A 20,465-nucleotide genomic window follows, 5' to 3' on the forward strand; every position below is an offset into this window, starting at 1 on the left:
TGGGGAGAGGCCGGTCGCCGATGAGATCTGACTGTTGTGGGCATACTCGATCCAGGCCAGATGTTGACTCCAGGTCGTCAGGTGTGCGGTGGTTACACACTGTAGGGCCTGCTCCAGATCTTGATTAGCCCGCTCTGCTTGTCCGTTGGTCTGGGGGTGGTACTCGGACAACAGGCTTGCGGTGGCCCCCAGTTCCCTACAGAAACTCCTCCAGACTTGCGAGGAGAACTGGGTCCACAATCCGAAACGATGTCCGTCGGGATACCATGCAGACGCACGACGTGGTGGACCAGGAGGTCTGCAGTCTCCTGGGCCATCGGAAGCTTCGGGAGGGCTACGAAGTGGGCCGCCTTGGAGAACCGGTCCACTATCGTCAAGATGGTGGTCATTCCCTGGGATGCAGGGAGGCCCGTGACGAAGTCCAGGCCTATGTGTGACCAGGGGTGTCGAGGTACGGGCAACGGCTGGAGGAATCCTTTTTCTGGCTGGTGCACAGCCTTGCTCCTGGCGCAGGTGGTACAGGCCCGGACGTACTCCCGGACATTGGTTTCCATCGACACCCACCAGAATCGCTGCTGGACCACTGCCACTGTTCTTCGCACCCCTGGATGGCAGGAGAGCTTGGAACCGTGACAGAAGTCCAGAACCACAGCCCTTGCGTCTGGTGGGACGTACAACCGGTTAGCTGGTTCACCACCGGGGTCCGGGTGACGGGTCAGGGCCTCCCTGACGACGTTCTCCACGTCCCACGTGAGGGTGGCAACGATAGCAAGATGGTGTCTGGTGGATCCGACAGCTCTGTCTTAACTTCCTCTTCGTGCACCCGGGACAGTAGGACGGTAGGTGATCTGGATGTTAAAACGTCCAAAAAACAGTGACCAGCGGGCTTGCCTGGGGTTCAGACGCTTAGCGGTATGGATGTACTCCAAGTTCCGATGGTCAGTGAAAACCGTAAATGGAACCACAGCTCCCTCCAACAGGTGTCTCCACTCCTCCAGGGCCTCTTTCACTGCCAGGAGCTCCTGATTGCCGACGTCATAGTTCCGTTCTGCTGGGGTTAACCTGCGGGAGAAATAGGCACAAGGGTGGAGAACCTTATCGGACTCCCTGCTCTGGGACAGCACGGCTCCTATCCCTGAGTCAGAGGCATCCACTTCAACAATAAACTGGCGGTTAGGATCGGGCTGCACCAGAACTGGTGCAGTCGAAAACCGGCGTTTCAACTCCCTAAACGCGGCTTCGCACCGATCTGACCAGGTGAAGGGGACTTTTGTGGAGGTCAGGGCTGTAAGGAGACCAACAACCTAACTATAGCCCTTAATGAACCTCATGTAGAAATTTGCAAAGCCAAGGAACTGTTGCAGCTTCCTACGGCTTACCGGTTGGGGCTAGTCTCTCACCGCCGCTACCTTGGCCGGATCGGGTGCGACGGAGTTGGAGGAGATGATGAACCCCAGGAAGGACAAAGAAGTACGGTGGAACTCGCACTTCTCGCCCTTCACAAACAGCCGGTTCTCCAACAACCGCTACAGGACCTGACGTACATGCTTAACATGGGTCTCAGGGTCTGGGGAGAAGATGACGATATCATCCAGACACACGAAGACGAACCGATGCAGGAAGTCCCGCAAGACATTATTTACCAATGCTTGGAATGTCGCGGGGGCGTTAGTGAGGCCGAACGGCATGACCAGGTACTCAAAGTGATCTAATGGGGTGTTAAATGCCGTCTTCCATTCGTCTCCCTTCCGGATCCGAACCAGGTGATAAGAATTTCTAAGATCCAATTTGGTGAAAATTTTGGCTCCATGCAGGGGCATGAACACTGAATCCAATAGAGGTAACGGGTATCGGTTGCAAACCGTAATCTCGTTCAGTCCTCTATAATCAATGCATGGACGGAGTCCGCCGTCCTTCTTGCCCATAAAAAAGAAACCTGTACCCAACGGGGAGGAAGAGTTCCGGATTAACCCGGCAGCTAAAGAGTCCCGGATGTAGGTCTCCATTGATTCACGCTCAGGACGTGAGAGATTGTACAGCCTACTGGACGGATACTCAGCGCCCGGAACCAAATCAATGGCACAATCATACGGTCGGTGCGGGGGAAGCGTGAGTGCCAGATCTTTGCTGAAAACATCAGAAAGATCATGGTACTCAGCCGCCATCGCCGTAAGATTGGGGGGAACTTGGACCTCCTCTTTAGCAGTCTCACCGGGAGGGACCGAGGATCTTAAACACTCCCGGTGGCAGGTTTCGCTCCATTGAGCCACAACCCCAGTCAGTGAATCGATCCGGGGATTGTGTTTAATCATCCATGGATAACCCAGAATAATTCTGGAGGTAGAAGGTGTTACAAAAAACACAATCTCCTCCCTGTGATTTCCAGAAACAACCAGTGTTAAGGGCTGTGTCTGGTGTGTTATTATTGGAAGAAGGGTGCCATCTAGTGCCCATACCTTCAAAGGTGAAGGAAGGGCCACTAGAGGGAGCCCTACCTCCTTCGCCCATCTACTATCCAGTAGATTCCCTTCTGACCCCGTGTCGATTAGTGCTGGGGCATGAAGGGTTAAATCCCCACAGAGGAACAAAATGTTACAGGATATATATATATATATATATATATATATATATATATATATATATATATATATATATATATATATATATATATATATATATATATATTTATATTTAAACCCTGGTATCGAATTAGGTATCAAGAATCATGTAATTTCACCGATGTTGGTATTAACTATTAAATTTTTGGTATTGTGAGAACCCTAATCACAAGGCAGGCTCAAAGAAAGACAAACGACAAAGAAAACCTAGAGCTGTCAAGGAATCAAAAATTCAGCAATCAGGATAAAAGATGAGAGATCAAACAAATCAAGATCTAAATCAGAAAGAAAGATCGAAATCAGGAACAGAGGTCAGGGATGAGGGTCCCATGATTATCAATCCATAGATGTCCCTGACACCACACATACATCTCTGCAATGCCCGTTTTAGATCATACATCAGGCTTTGTTTCAGACTGATCGAGGTTAGGTCGGTGAGGAGCCGATGCTGCAGTTCTTCCCCTCCACCATTAGAGCTGCTCGCTAGATGATGCAGCAGTTCCTCCCTGCACCACGAGAGCTGCTTGCTAGATAGGTTGAGAAACCATCAGATTCTGATTCCGCCCCAGTGTTGTTCACTCAGCTACTGCCGCTTACCAGAAGGATGCACACGCCGGACGTGAGGAGCAGCATTAATTTAGATTTCAGGTAAGTTGTCTCTTAAATGCTGAAATATGTTTTGAATTACGTGACTGTAAATGCATTTGTAGTAAGTCTCAAACCGGTGTGTCGGACTTTAACCAGTTACAGTTGCAACCGTATATGGTGCGCGGACATTTTGTTTAGCTTTAACAGTCAGTCACCTTAGAAATGATTTTAGTCTTATGTTGTACCAGCTAATGTCTATTTTGGCCAGCAAATTCTTCAACCAAATGTGTTTCCAGCATACGAACCACAATGACATTATCATTTCATTTAAATGTCCTAGCCAGCTAACGATAGCTAGGCAGCATTAGCAGGGTCTGCTGAATGATGAGCTCCCACCTGTTGTCTGATAGGGCGTAGCCTTGGGATAGAGATGTTTTTGGAAGTCATGAAACAAATTAATTCATTTATTTGACACATGTGATCACATGGCCTCTCTTTCAATGTAAAGGGCCTTTTACACTGCGTGCACATATGTGGCGAGCGCCCCTCTAAAAGCCATTACTTTCAATAAGCTTTGCGAAACGGTGTTCAGAGCGATGCATCAAAAACCATGACTGCACAACACAGGTCACATTAAATTATGATGACACACAGTTGGCTTTGCCGCTTGATGCGCATTCTCTTGCGTGCACACTATAGCCCCATTGTCACTTAGCGGTACGGCATGCTATGTTGTGCATTTCCACATCCAGATTTAGGAATGGGTACCAAAATAACCAACCCTTTCAGCTGGGGTCCCAAAATTATGGAATGGTTACAAAAGGGAGGTGCTAACCCGCTGCTATGTATTGATTATTGATTGGCTCAGCAGCTAAAGCAAAAGCTGCAGTCCTCAAATTTTGAAACAGTTCAAAATTTCAGACTGTTTCAAATATTATAACCACTGAGTCAGTATAAACTCTTAATCTGACCCGTTATGCCATTTCAGTCAGATTCATCATCACACCAGATTCATCATCACACCCTCACGAAAACGTCCCACATGTAGCGCCCTTATTTTGGAAAACAACGTCTGGAAATACGTTAATTCTTTGTCATGGCGGAAGAAACACAGCGGTTTTAAAGAAGTCCTTCCAGACCCGGCGCCACGAGGGGGCGTTTGGGGACGATGCCCCCTCACGTCATCAACCCGGCCCCCTCGGATGTGAGAGTTATCAAAAAATAAAAATAAAAAAGAAAGAAAAAGAAATACTGGAAAATATAAATATTAGTTATTCAATAATATCACATATTTAACAAATAAACCAAATTAATTAGCTAAAGTAATTAATTTTAAAACAAACAGATATGGCGTGTGTCTGTGTTCAAGCAATTTGATAGGTTGAGGGTTGAGGATCCTGAGTCCAGTGATTATGGCAAGGTGGACGAACTAATGCATGCTCGATTTATTCAAGCAGTGTCAGAGCTGGAGTTCCTGGGATTCGTCAAGTCCACCAAGCAAAAGGCAGATCATGCAGCACGACTCACTTGGGGAGGGTGTTAATGCTGCGTTTACACATAACGACGACAAGTCACGAATGCCACGAAGTACACATTCTTGGCCGCTGATCACGAATGTGATGATTCGGGGCAGAGGCGTCAGGTGTCCTCAGGAACTGCTGCAACCTGTTACAACACGTTACGATTAATGGCACGTGTTGCTGGAGAATTATCAGGAACCATTACACACGGTCAAGAATAGTGTTCTGTGTTGCTGCGCGCTATTGCGCGTAACAGCGCATCGTTAAGTTCTGTCACGTTGTGAACGAGGTGAATTGTCCCCACACACACACCCATATTCATCCAACTGAATTCAGATCGCTCCAGTTTTTCAGAAGAACTTTGTGACTGCATGCGTAGTTGGGCTCTGTGCCACAGAGTGGCGCACATGCCCAATTGCGCTGTGTTTGCGCTTGTGATGGAGGGCTGTATGTGGGGTTAATCTACTGTCTCGTGTCGTTTCTCAGATCAGTTGGTTTGGTTTTGTGGTATGCAGGAGATCGCTTGACCGAGGGTCTATACGTTCAAATAATAATAAAAAAAGTACTGTCATCACTCTTTACTCTTACTCAGTCTCTTACAACGGTGTAGCCTAAATACATGAGCTTTCCAGGAGTGCACCCAATTCATTACGCACGCTCAGAGGCACATCCTCTCCGGTGCACACTTTTTTTGGGGGGGGGGGGGCGACCCCGCCCCCTGTGATATACTCATTGCCCCCTTAATATTTTCTTTCTGGCACTGGGCTTGAGTCCTTCTGTGTTGTTCTGTTCCTGGTGTGTTTCTCAGCCTGAACCAGAGGACACCGGTGCTTTGTCCCACCAACAAGAAAATTTGTCAGGGTGTGGCAGTATTGAACCCAAAAATGCAGTCACTGACCAGACAGGTGTAGGAAAAAAAGCTCAATGGTTGGTTTACCATATGCTGATGGGTCCAGAGGTATTGAACAGTCCAAGCAAACAGGATCACAGGATGAGAGTCAGCAGCAACAACAGAAGTAGATATGAACAAACACAGAAGAACTAACCAAACAGGAACACAGTGAACCAGAAAAACCCAGCAACTGATGACCACACTGTCACAAACTTAAGTAGTGAGACAGAGATGAGCAGACGAGTAACGGAAGGTGTGACTGGGAATGTGAAACAGCTCTGAGGGAGAACCAGTGACAGAGACATGCCTACAAACACACACACATGCATGCATTTGTTTCTTCACGACTTGATTATTGTAACAGTCTCTTTACATGCCTCAATAAGAAAGAGCTGGCCTGCCTGCAGGTAGTGCAAAATTCTGTTGCACGACTTCTTACCTGCGCCCACAGGAGAATGCATATTACTCCTGTCCTCAAGTCTTTACATTGGCTCCCTGTTTTTTACAGGATAAATTGCAAAATCCTCGTGCTGACCTTTAGAGCTCTACATGGGCAGGCACCGGAATACATTAAGGACCTGATCCAGCCTTCTGTTTCCAGCAGGAGTTTGAGGTCTTCCAATCAGAACCTGCTGATGGTTCCCCGAACTTGTTTTAAAACTCGAGGGGACAGATCTTTTAAAGCTGTGGCACCTCGCCTCTGGAATGAGCTTCCCTGTTCTCTTCGCTCAGTGGATTCTGTGGATGTTTTTAGACAGCAACTAAAGACACATTTTTTTAAACTGGCATTTTAGCGTCAATTTATTTTATTGTTCTATATTTGTATGTGTTGTTTTTATTGTCTATTTATATCGTGTGAAGCACTTTGTGACCTTGGTCTGTGAAAAGTGCTATATAAATAAAGCTTACTTACTTACTTACTTACACACACACGCACACACACACACACACACACACACACACATGCACACACGCACACAGGCCTGACAAAGACAGAGTGACACAAACCACAAAGAACGCTGGGGGTGAGCAGAAACAACAGCGTGGCTTCGTAGTAAAAGAGTGCGGGTACTAGACTGGCCTGCCTGCAGTCCAGACCTATCACCCATTGAAAATGTGTGGCGCATTATGAAGTGCAAAATACAACAATGGAAACCCCGGACTGTTGAACACCTGAAGTCGTACATCAAGCAAGAATGGGAAAGAATTCCACCTACAAAGCTTCAACAATTAGTGTCCTCAGTTCCCAAACTCTTATTGAGTGTTGTTAGAAGGAAAGGTGATGTAACACAGTGGTAAACATACCACTGTCCCAGCTTTTTTGAAACGTGTTGCAGACATCCATTTCAAAATGAGCAAATATTTGCACAAAAACAATAAAGTTTATCAGTTTGAACATTAAATATCTTGTCTTTGTGGTGTATTCAATTGAATATTTGCAAATCATTGTATTCTGTTTTATTTACATTTTACACAACATCCCAACTTCATTGGAATTGGGGTTGTCCAAGTATGAACCATCTGTTCCTCTGTAGATGACCCATGGTCACAGACGTACAGTCATGAAATGACATGAATGAAGCAGGGCGCTCTTATCATGTCCACATCTGCTGACAGCGTGTCCAGCCTGCCCCGAGTGTCTTGTGGACGCCGCGCCGCTGGACACACACCATATCAAGTGGAACAGAGCTCATGTGGGTGACGTGACATTCAAATCGCCCGCTGTGTGTTATGATCTGATGGTCCGTATCACCTGGGGCAGCCTGTCAATATGCGCGCTGTGCGCTTGCTCGCTGCAGCCCGTCACAACAATGTATGTACACATGAAGACAACAAGCAAGCACGCGTGTCACAGTGGACAGTTTATGTCCATCCAAACACGGTACGTGTTCTCCAACTGGGACGTCCAGAACCAGAAATCTTAATAGCTGTGGCTGTCGGTGGCCACACCCCCTGTCCATCCAGCACACACACCAATGTGTCACTGTGTGTTATGTGAGCTGTCAGTGAGTCTCTGGTCAGCAGCTGACAGGCACCTCGCTGTGCTGTGTGCGCTCAGGCCTGCCTGTCTGGCTCCCATGTGATCATGTCTGTGCAGCATACATACCAACATTTTATGCAAGTGTGCCCCCTCCTTGGCACACCACATGTGTTGGGGGGACCAGTGGGGCAAACCACAAGAATGCCACATGTGTTTTTTTTGGGGGGGGGGGCGCGACACACGTGCGATACACATGCAGGCCGCATGTGTGTTGCTTTTTGCAAAGTCACATTCGTGGGGGCACTTAGACAAATTTCACATCCAGCTCAGAAGTGATCGTTTGCTGACTGTTGTCGTGTTAATAGCACAAATGGCCACACATTTTCTAAGTGCCAAGTCAGCGATGTTCGTGTGTGTCACCTGGAATTTGGCCAACACCTGCTGCGAAAGGGATCAAATGGGCTCTCAAGATGCACAGTCACTAGTGTGCGCAAATAGTTGCAGTGACACGTGTACGAGGCGTTGGAGGCAGCTCCAATTTTTCACAACTGGCATGCAATTCCTCCTTCGTGCACTAGTCGACTTAAATCATGTTATGTGTGAAGGGCCCTTACATTGGTCCTGTGCTCTTCAAGGATTTCCTCAACACTGCACTGTACCACCGCTTCTTGCTGCTTTTTATTGGAGTGTTAATATTGTCCAACAGGGTGCTTGGCCTTTACACAGAGTATGCCAACAGTGCTCTTGTGCTGTTTGTGCAGCACTTCAGAAAATTGTACAGAGCCATGCACATCTACAACATGCAACCTTTTGCACTTTGCCCAAGGTACATGGAAGACTAGAATCCTTCAGTGCTTTCAGATTTGAAAACCACATGAAAGCCCTAAAGAGGCTCATAAGAAAGCCACAATCTCCCTGCTCTCAGGTGGTCAAGAGGCTTCTGGAAAGAGGGTCTGTCTCAGTGCTGAGAGTGAGGGGGTTTGGTATGAGGAGAAGGCACTCCTCCGGTTCACTGCCACCCATGAATTTTGGAGCACAACAGTGTTTTGAGTACAAAACCGAACCCTTCACTCTTAAACTGGACCGGGCCAACATCCACGTGTGCATTCAGAGTAAAGTTGCAAATATCAGGAATATAATTGTCAAAAAAGGAGGAAATAAACCTGGTATACACAACGTTTGCCCAGCAACTATCCTGGGTACCCCACACCTTCCATGACATTTGAGTGTACTTGGTGAACAGACTCTTACACATGACACAGCTATGCCAAGTTGAACAGGTAGAAGGGAAGTCTTGCTGATCCCTCATGGAAGACCATTTGTAGCTTTGACTCTCTTACATATGGACTGAGTCCCATTCAAACCCTGTCTGTGTCCCATTACGTGTCTGACATGTCTGTTTGTCGTGTCTGGTCTGTTGGTATTGTTGCATGGTCACAGCATTTCAACATGCTGTTGTACTTGCCCTGGGTCAGCACGCTGTCCTTGTGTGACCCAGCTGGGGGTATTTCATTCTCATTGTTTCTGCTGTTCTTAATAATATATTTCTTCTGCTGTAGTAGACCAGTATATCCATTGTATAGACCACTTAAATTGTTTTGTGGCTGATGCCTATTTAATGACTGTACTCATGTGAAACCTCTTACTTCAGTTCCATCTGTGACTTTACAGAATACTTTGCAGCATGTACCTAATAGTGGCCGTTGATGACCTCTCGACTGGCCCAGTAGCAAAGGAGTGGCATGCTGAAGGCCAAGCTTGGTGGCCTTCATATCAAGATAAGTTCCAAATTCTGCAAAGTGTGCCATGAAGGCTATCTCTGACCCAACCAAAGGGAGGAAGCAGTTCCCAGCAAGAGCCCTGAATGAGAAAGGTAAGTTTCTATGTACAGTTGTGGACTTTTTTATTTTTTATTTTTACTGTTTCTCTAATAATTAGATGTTCAGATGTTACTTGTTACAGTCATTGCACTTACATTGTTTATGTTACAGTAGAATAAGTAGTTAACATGCTAAACATTGCCTACAGAGTACTTTGACAACATCCAGGAGATATGGGACACGCCATGTCTAACATCTGATCTCAACACTGACAAGCAGCAACAAGAGCCGCCAGTCCACCAGCGGCTGTACCTCAAGTCTAACCACACCACAGATAAAACCTCCCACAAAAAGGAAGATAAATCCTTCCAGAAAAGTTGCAGCCCCTCCTCTCTTGCCCATCAGCAACATCCAATGCACCATCAGAGCTGGTAGGTTTGACATGCGACATAAAGATTTTTATCTTTGTTTTGTTTTATCCTTATGTCACATTGAACGAGCTTGGCTACCCTAGACTCATTCACTTTGTGAATATTGTCTGGTTACTCACAGTTGGGACACATTCACAGGAAATGGGCAGATACACTTAACGGACACTGGTTGAACATTTCTCCCATCTTGCATTAACGTCAATGTGTTGCAAAGACTGTAGAGCACTACAGTACACTTTCAAGATGCCACATGAACATGGAAGGCCGACCCTGCTGTGTGCATATACATAAATGAAGAATTCAAAGTCAATTGAAATGCTTTGAATTGTTGCTGGTGGTAATTATGTTGGTGTAACCAACACTGATATATTTCTTAATTCAAGTCATTCCATCAGATGCGGCGGCCGGACCTTCTTACACTGAATGTCTGTTTCATTCCAATCCAATCCAACTTTATTTATAGGGCACTTTAAAAGAACAACAAAGTTAACAAAGTGATTTCCAAATAAGACATTAATAAAATACAACACAGATAAAACAACAACAAAAAAAATGAGTAAAAAAGTGACCAACATGACTAACACTGACTAGAACATGAACAATTTTGAAATGTCCTAGAGAAAAGATGTGTTTTTAAGCAAGACTTAAAAACCTCTAAAGAAGGTTGACTATCATTCTATGATAGTCATGTATGGGGGCCTGATTTGAGGGGTATGTGCTGTGATACTCTTCAATATTTGATCAAACCCATTTTTGCCTCCCTGGAGTCGCGTGCATCAGGGGTTCATATAGGCATAGGTTGGGTCATCTCTTAATGTCTGTTGGTACCCCTTTTGTTTGTTCAAAATATCGTGGCCTGCGGATTGATATAGTGGGGACTTATAAACAGAATGAAATAACATAATGTCAATATCATAATGATGTAGAAAAGAAAAAAGAAATGTGATGTGGTTTGATTAATTGAATAATATGCCTTCATTTTTTTTGTCAGGGGGCATCTCGGTCAAAAAAAAAAAAAAAGACAGTTTGGAGGGTGTGTGGAAAAGTGTTTACCCCACAGCCTGCCATTCAACTAACCTGGTGTGGGAGAGGTGACGAAATGGGTTTAAAGGAACGCCCCATCCTCTGTATACTGCTGTGTAAGTCCCCTGAGGTGTTGAGGTTTTAATATTCAGGACTAAACCCAAACACTCATTAATCCAGAATATAACCAGATGAATGTTTGTACCTTAATTAGATTCGATCCAGCCAAATATTAGATGTTGATGGAGTGTCTCTTCTCTTTAGCCTCTGTCCGGGAGGATGCCACGGAGGCAGATGTTGAGGCAGCCATCCAGAGCCGGCTCCACCTGAGCCAGGACAGGAGTGGCCAGGAGGATGGAGGGACAGACTTGAGTCTTTAAGGTTAGACTGCTGGCAGACCTCCAGCTGCTGCTGCAGCTTCTACTGCTGCTAACATGAAACTTTACTATGTAAATGTCACTATCTCAGAAATGTAGTGTTTTAATTCACTTATTCAGCCGTTCGTTCAGGACTCAGTGGAGCTGCTGCTGTTCTGAATTTGGACAACTGCCTCGTCAGATAACAGGACACTTTCTACTAAATGTTTATGTTTAAGTCAGTAGTTGATATGATCTCACATGGCAGGAGACATGTAACAGCATCAGGACGTGGGCTGGGGTTAGTGCACAATAACCTCAAGTAAGGCAGGCTAGGAACACAACCGCCTCTGGATATCTACAGAATCATGGAAATACTGACGTCCTCGCAGTCCAACCAGAAAAGTAAAAAAGTCCCACCCATAAAGTGACTTTAGACATGTTTCGTGTGTTTTCACTGCCTTTTCTCTGTTTTGCAGGACCCCCCCCCAACCCTAACCCTAACCCTCACTCACAGACAGAAAGATTGGACTTTGTAAACATGCAGCATATATATATATATATATATATATATATATATATATATATATATATATATATATATATATATATATATATATATATATGTGTGTGTGTGTGTGTGTGTGTGTGTGTGTGTGTGTTTGTGTGTAAAACGGAGTGCTTTGCCCACAGACAATAGTCGCTGACTGCTGTTCTTGTCAGGGTTTGAGTTTGGTTTGGTTATCTGTTTTTTTTTTTTTTCTTTTTTTGGATCTGTTTGTTATTTTTCATATTTAATTTGTTTTTGTTTGCTTAGTCTCTTGCTGGGTTTTTCTGCTTGGGTCTGTCTGTCTCTGCTTCTCTTATCTTTCTCTTGATTCTTGGTGATGGGTGTTTCCCTCTCTCTGGCCACGCCCTTGTTCTGGTACTTTCCATGCACACCTGTTCCTGATTTGCTGCTCGTCACCTGGGGTTATATAAGCTCACTGGGTGTGTTATTTCCTCGCCAGGCTGTTGTGTCTTGTACCTTCATTCCAGCTCTGTGCCTGCCTGCCTGCCTTCTTGTGTGTTCCTGACCACGAGCCTGTTGCATCTACCACAACTTTTTGCCTGATGATTTTAGTACTGCTGCTTTTCTTTGACTGCATATTCATGTATCGACCTCTGCAATGCACTTCAGTAAAGCCTTTTAAAAACTAGAGCTCTTTGTTCAAGCCATGCATTTGTGTCCAGCAGTTCCTAACCATCTAGCCTGATAGATCTGTTTTAAAAAAGTTGCGCATCAGCACTCAACTTAAGGCAGAACCCAAAAATCAGTTGACTGCTGATAATGTGCTTTAAAAACGCTATGGTGCTCTATGCTGAATGTGGAACTGTGTCTGTTCACTCTGACATCGCACAGAGTCGAAGTGAGAACGTGCCAACCGAATTACCGTACTTACAGAAAAATAAACGGTGCAAACGATGGAATTGAATCAGAATGAGAATAACCTTGTTGTGTCTAATGGTTTGCGGACATTAATGTTGGATTACGGTCGCAATTAGCCATTTTATTGGCTCCACTAACACTTTGCCAGCAAAACTCCTCTTTAAAAACTGAATTTGCAATCGTGAAATCCAGCATTAACGTCCACAGATCATCAGATGCACCAGGTTAATTCCCTAATTTTCAGACCTGGTTTGTCCACTAAAGTGGACTGAAAAATGGAGTTTGGTTTGGAGCTTAGATTAGTCCTGAGGTGTCTTCTCACTGAGTGCCCTTCTTGATTTGTGCAGGGCTGGATCTAGCTTCAGGTGAGGGGGGTGGGGTGGTCCAAATTTAAAAAATCTACAACCTTTTTCCTGCATTCTGAGGTATTCTGGGAAGCTAAATTTCAGAATAGCTCATCAAACACAATGTTTTATTTTAAACTGGAAATCAACCTTTGCTAATGCTAAACTTTTCCCATATTATATCGCACCTTTGGCCAGCAGCTGGGGGGGGGGGGGGGGGGACAACTCCCTCAGCCCCCCTCTGGATCACCCTCTGCCTTGAACAAAGTAATGTTGATCATATCTGGTTTCATATTGAGAAGATTTTTCTTTGCTTCTTTCAAAATGATTTTCTGATTGTTTTGAGTCCAAAACGATAACGTTTGGTCGTTTACTTGTTTGTTCTCTTGTTGACTTGTTTTTATTTGTCTGCAGATGGTCTTTGTTTGTTTGGTGTAAATCACGTTTCTGACTCGAACATTTCGTGCGTTTAATGGCTGCGGCTCTTCTGCAGATCTTTTCCCTCCGTATGTGTGAAATAGTTTGTATGTGTGACAGAAGAAGCCCACACACACGTGATACAGTAACGGCTGCACACGCGCACGTGTGACTGGCATCCCGATTTAAATGGGCTCCACGTGGACAGACGAAGACGAGTCCACCGTGTTTTGTGTGGACAATAAGAGTGTTAACTGTGAAGATGGCAGATTTGAAACAGCTTTAAATGCCTTTAAAATGGAGTTTTTTCGTTTGCTGTCTGTTATCTGTTCTGTTCTTTTCTCCCTTTTTCTTTCCTTCCCTTTTCCTTTCCCTGAACACTTGTACAGACTCCATATGGTATTTTTGCTACTTTTATATAAAATCATTAAACTGGTCTTCTTGATAGACAAACGTGTGTGTTCTCTGAACTCTGCAGCATTTTCACATACACACAATCTGGATTCAGATATTAAATTTATGATGTTATAACGTATGCACAACCAAAAAACAAATAAATAAAGATGCATAATGGACTTTGTTCCATCTGTCCAGGGACATTACGTCATGTCTCAGAAGCTGATTGCTCAAACTAAATTTTACTGTCAAATTGTTTGTAACAAACACATTTCTGCAGATTCTAAAGACCCATTTTGTCAAAACACTGAAGTCCTGTCATAGAAACAGGCTGTCATGATTGGGGTCTGTGGGATATTGTGGCTTGTTTTTTTTGTGTGTGTGTGTTTGTTTTTTGTGTGTCTCTCTTCTCTCTGTTGTATTTTTACTTGAGTTTTGGTGGTGGGATATTTCTTGTCTGGTGCTGTATGCTTGGTGTTGGGCATTTCCCCTTCTGTCCTCTCTCTCAGCCTGCCACGCCCTGTTCCTGGTCTCTCCTCCACACCTGTTTGGTTTATCCTCCTAATCACTTCCTCTGTATGAGCCCCACTGTTCCCTTCACCTGGTGTGAGATTGTTGTCCCGTGAGCTGCTTTCAAGCCTTTTTTTTTTTTTTTTTTTGTCCTAAGAGCAGTGATGAAAGTTTTCCAGAAATCAGGTGAACGTTTCCGAGTTATTTTTGACAACATACGTCAGAGTCCATTCATTCAGTTCATTTCAGTTCCACGCCCAAAGAGTTGATGGTGGTAATACACTGTGTTAGTTTGCAAAAATTGCACGGACAAAATTTGTCTGAGGTGAGTGAGTGAAAATAACACATGACGTTAGAAGAGAACCTTCCAGAAGGACAACCATCTCTGCAGCGATCCACCAAACAGCCATGTATGGTAGAGTGGCTGGACAGAAGCCACTCCTTAGTAAAAGGCACATGGCAGCCCACCTTGAGTTTGCCAAAAGGCACCTGAAGGACTCTCAGACCAGAAGAAACAAAATTATCTGGTCTGATGAGAAAAAGATTGAAGTCTTTGGCGTCATGTTTGGAGAAAACCAGGCACCATCCCTACAGTGAAGCATGGTGGTGGCAACATCATCCTGTGGGGATGTTTTTCAGCAGCAGGAACTGGGAGACTAGTCAGGATTGAGGGAAAGATGAATGCAGCAATGTTGGATGTAAACCTGCTCCAGAGTGCTCTTGACTTCAGACTGGGGCGACGGTTCATCATTCAGCAGGGCAATGACCCTAAACACACAGCCAAGATATCAAAGGAGTGGCTTCAGGACAACTCTGTGAATGTCCTTGTGTGGCCCAGCCAGAGCCCAGACCTGAATCTGGTTAAACATCTCTGGAGAGATCTGAAAATGTCTGTGCACCAGCGCTCCCCATCCAACCTGATGGAGCTTGAGAGGTGCTGCAAAGAGGAATGGACCAAACTGCCCAAAGATAGGTGCACCAAGCTTGTGGCATCATATTCAAGAAGACTTGAGGCTGTAATTGCTGCCAAAGGTGTATTAACAAAGTACTGAGTAAAGGCTGTGAATACTTATGTACACGTGATTTCTTAGTTTTTTATTTTTAATAAATATGCAAAAAAAAAAAAAATCATGTTGTCATTATGGGGTGTTGTGACTAGATTTGTGAGCGGAAAATTAATTTACTCCACTTTGGAACAAGGCTGTAACATAAAATCTGGTAAAGTAAGGCACTGTGAATACTTTCCAGATACACCATACTTGGGTTCAACTGTCCAAAGTAATGGAGAGTGTTTCAGAGAGGTGAAGAAGAGAGTGCAGGCAGGGTGGAGTGGGTGGAGAAATGTAGCAGGAGTGATTTGTGACAGACTGCAAGAGCAAGCAAGAGAGAAGGACAAAGTCTACAAGGGGTGACAGAGGAAGATGCAGAGGACAGGGTGAGATGGAGACAGGTGATCTGCTGTGGCGCCCCCTAATGGGAGCACCTGAAAGAAGAACAAGGTCTTTTTGTGACATCATAACACTGACTCTTGATCGTAGGGTTATTTGGACACACACTTTTAGTACCAGAGACCACAAAGGTTTTATCTATCCTACAGCTTTCAGGATCTGAGTTAGTCCTGTCACGGTGTCCTTAGCTGATCCTCATGTTAACGGGCACCGAAGAGTGTAATTTGCTTTGGAAACAAAGTGTTTGTGAAAAGTATAAATGTAAATATTCTTCATGTGATAACTGTCATACATGGATTGTAGAGGAATAAATATTTTTTAAGGGATTTTATTGTAATCTAGGGATTGTCAGCTTTATCCAAAAATCAATCGTCTGTCTGGTGGCTCAGGTCAGAACAAGGTTATGTGTTGAAACGTGATTGTTTTAAACACGTCCACAGACACCTGGAAAAATGTTTTTCTGATGTGTTAAACTTTCCAACGCAATTACAACGTAGGTGAAAGTGAAATTCTTATGCCTTTACTTTAACCACAGCATGCGAATGTATCACATGAAACTTAGTTCAGCAAAGTGCAGTTTTAATTATACTCTAAAATGATATAATGTAGGAAAGACTGATTCACAATGATGATTTACATTTACCAAAAATGTTTTTTAAGCACCAGTTAATTTATTTCATGTACCAGAATGACATAAACTCGGTGACAACCAGGAAATGTATGATTAAAATGTTAAAAATGTAAAAATTTTAAATATTAATACTAATTGTATACATTGAATGTCAATGTCAAATTTATTTATATAGCACATTTAATATGAGGATCCCGGATATATATTTTTTTTTGGTTGGGACTGTTTACACTGAGACTGCTACCTGCTGCTTTGGACTTGAACTAACAGTCTTTTTCAAGACTTTTTTACTTTTTTACCTTTTATTTTTTTTATTATTTTTTATTTTTTACTTTTTTACTGTGCTCCAACGCCTAAGGAAGACCTCTAACGGTCGAAACATCGCGACGGAGCACTTTTATCAGCTAACTTTCATTAGCGTTGGCAAGCTAACTAGCTTGCTAACGCTTTCGTTTTATTTTTTTTATTTTTATTTTATTTTAGCACCGTTGTTGTGCGTTCCCTGTGCTGCTTCATGGCCTGTTTGGTGCCTTGATTGGGGCACTCCTTCTGCTGAATCACCTCTGGATTATTTGCACATTATTCACTTTGTGTGTTTTTGGGAATCCGCTAGCTTAGTGCAGCTACTAGCTCTTAGCCGGTTTAGCATGGCGGCTTCTCCTGTCTCTCCCGTACTTTTTTGCTCTGGGTGTGAAATGTTTAGTTATTCCTCGGCCTCCTTTAGCAGTAACGGTACTTGTAATAAGTGCAGCTTATTCGTAGCTTTGGAGGCCAGGCTGGGCGAATTGGAGGCTCGGCTCCGCACCGTGGAAAATTCTACAGCTAGCCAGGCCCCTGTAGTCGGTGCGGACCAAGGTAGCTTAGCCGCCGTTAGTTCCCCCCTGGCAGATCCCGGGCAGTCACTGGGTGACTGTGAGGAGGAAGCGTAGCCCTAAACAGAAGCCCCGTGTACACCGTCAACCCGTTCACATCTCTAACCGTTTTTCCCCACTCGACGATACACTCGCCGAGGATCAAACTCTGGTTATTGGCGACTCTGTTTTGAGAAATGTGAAGTTAGCGACACCAGCAACCATTGTCAATTGTCTTCCGGGGGCCAGAGCAGGCGACATCGAAGGACATTTGAAATTGCTGGCTAAGGCTAAGCGTAAATTTGGTAAGATTGTAATTCACGTCGGCAGTAATGACACCCGGTTACGCCAATCGGAGGTCACTAAAATTAACATTAAATCGGTGTGTAACTTTGCAAAAACAATGTCGGACTCTGTAGTTTTCTCTGGGCCCCTCCCCAATCAGACCGGGAGTGACATGTTTAGCCGCATGTTCTCCTTGAATTGCTGGCTGTCTGAGTGGTGTCCAAAAAATGAGGTGGGCTTCATTGATAATTGGCAAAGCTTCTGGGGAAAACCTGGTCTTGTTAGGAGAGACGGCATCCATCCCACTTTAGAGGGAGCAGCTCTCATTTCTAGAAATCTGGCCAATTTTTTTTGGATCCTCCAAACTGTGACTGTCTAGCGTTGGGACCAGGAGGCAGAGCTGTGGTCTTATACACCTCTCTGCAGCTTCTCTCCCCCTGCCATCCCCTCATTACCCCATCCCCGTAGAGACAGTGCCTGCTCCCAGACCACCAATAACCAGCAAAAATCTATTTAAGCATAAAAATTCAAAAAGAAAAAATAATATAGCACCTTCAATTGCACCACAGACTAAAACAGTTAAATGTGGTTTATTAAACATTAGGTCTCTCTCTTCTAAGTCCCTGTTGGTAAATGATATAATAATTGATCAACGTATTGATTTATTCTGCCTAACAGAAACCTGGTTACAGCAGGATGAATATGTTAGTTTAAATGAGTCAACACCCCCGAGTCACACTAACTGTCAGAATGCTCGTAGCACGGGCCGGGGTGGAGGATTAGCAGCAATCTTTCATTCCAGCCTATTAATTAATCAAAAACCTAGACAGAGCTTTAATTCATTTGAAAGCTTGTCTCTTAGTCTTGTCCATCCAAATTGGAAGTCCCAAAAACCAGTTTTATTTGTTATTATCTATCGTCCACCTGGTCGTTACTGTGAGTTTCTCTGTGAATTTTCAGACCTTTTGTCTGACTTAGTGCTTAGCTCAGATAAGATACTTATAGTGGGCGATTTTAACATCCACACAGATGCTGAGAATGACAGCCTCAACACTGCATTTAATCTATTGTTGGACTCTATTGGCTTTGCTCAAAAAGTAAATGAGTCCACCCACCACTTTAATCATATTTTAGATCTTGTTCTGACTTATGGTATGGAAATAGAAGACTTAACAGTATTCCCTGAAAACTCCCTTCTGTCTGATCATTTTTTAATAACATTTACATTTACCCTGTTGGACTACCCTGCAGTGGGGAATAAGTTTCATTACACTAGAAGTCTTTCAGAAAGCGCTGTAACTAGGTTTAAGGATATGATTCCTTCTTTATGTTCTCTAATGTCATATACCAACACAGAGCAGAGTAGCTACCTAAACTCTGTAAGGGAGTTAGAGTATCTCGTCAATAGTTTTACATCCTCATTGAAGACAACTTTGGATGCTGTAGCTCCTCTGAAAAAGAGAGCTTTAAATCAGAAGTGTCTGACTCCGTGGTATAACTCACAAACTCGTAGCTTAAAGCAGATAACCCGTAAGTTGGAGAGGAAATGGCGTCTCACTAATTTAGAAGATCTTCACTTAGCCTGGAAAAAGAGTTTGTTGCTCTATAAAAAAGCCCTCCGTAAAGCTAGGACATCTTTCTACTCATCACTAATTGAAGAAAATAAGAACAACCCCAGGTTTCTTTTCAGCACTGTAGCCAGGCTGACAAAGAGTCAGAGCTCTATTGAGCGGAGTATTCCATTAACTTTAACTAGTAATGACTTCATGACTTTCTTTGCTAACAAAATTTTGACTATTAGAGAAAAAATTACTCATAACCATCCCAAAGATGTATCGTTATCTTTGGCTGCTTTCAGTGATGCCGGTATTTGGTTAGACTCTTTCTCTCCGATTGTTCTGTCTGAGTTATTTTCATTAGTTACTTCATCCAAACCATCAACATGTTTATTAGACCCCATTCCTGCCAGGCTGCTCAAGGAAGTCCTACCATTATTTAATGCTTCAATCTTAAATATGATCAATCTATCTTTGTTAGTTGGTTATGTACCACAGGCCTTTAAGGTGGCAGTAATTAAACCATTACTTAAAAAGCCATCACTTGACCCAGCTATCTTAGCTAATTATAGGCCAATCTCCAACCTTCCTTTTCTCTCAAAGATTCTTGAGAGGGTAGTTGTAAAACAGCTAACTGATCACCTGCAGAGGAATGGTCTATTTGAAGAGCTTGTTCTGTTGGACCTCAGTGCTGCTTTTGATACTGTTGACCATAAAATTTTATTACAGAGATTAGAGCATGTCATAGGTATTAAGGGCACTGCGCTGCGGTGGTTTGAATCATATTTGTCTAATAGATTACAGTTTGTTCATGTAAATGGGGAATCTTCTTCACAGACTGAAGTTAATTATGGAGTTCCACAAGGTTCTGTGCTAGGACCAATTTTGTTCACTTTGTACATGCTTCCCTTGGGCAGTATTATTAGACGGTATTGCTTAAATTTTCATTGTTACGCAGATGATACCCAGCTTTATCTATCCATGAAGCCAGAGGATACACACCAATTAGCTAAACTGCAGGATTGTCTTACAGACATAAAGACATGGATGACCTCTAATTTCCTGCTTTTAAACTCAGATAAAACTGAAGTTATTGTACTTGGCCCCACAAATCTTAGAAGCATGGTGTCTAACCAGATCGTTACTCTGGATGGCATTTTCCTGATCTCTAGTAATACTGTGAGAAATCTTGGAGTCATTTTTGATCAGGATATGTCATTCAAAGCGCATATTAAACAAATATGTAGGACTGCCTTTTTGCATTTACGCAATATCTCTAAAATCAGAAAGGTCTTGTCTCAGAGTGATGCTGAAAAACTAATTCATGCATTTATTTCCTCTAGGCTGGACTATTGTAATTCATTATTAT

This window comes from Thalassophryne amazonica, chromosome 8, assembly GCF_902500255.1.
Source record: "Thalassophryne amazonica chromosome 8, fThaAma1.1, whole genome shotgun sequence".
Lineage (NCBI taxonomy): Eukaryota > Metazoa > Chordata > Actinopteri > Batrachoidiformes > Batrachoididae > Thalassophryne > Thalassophryne amazonica.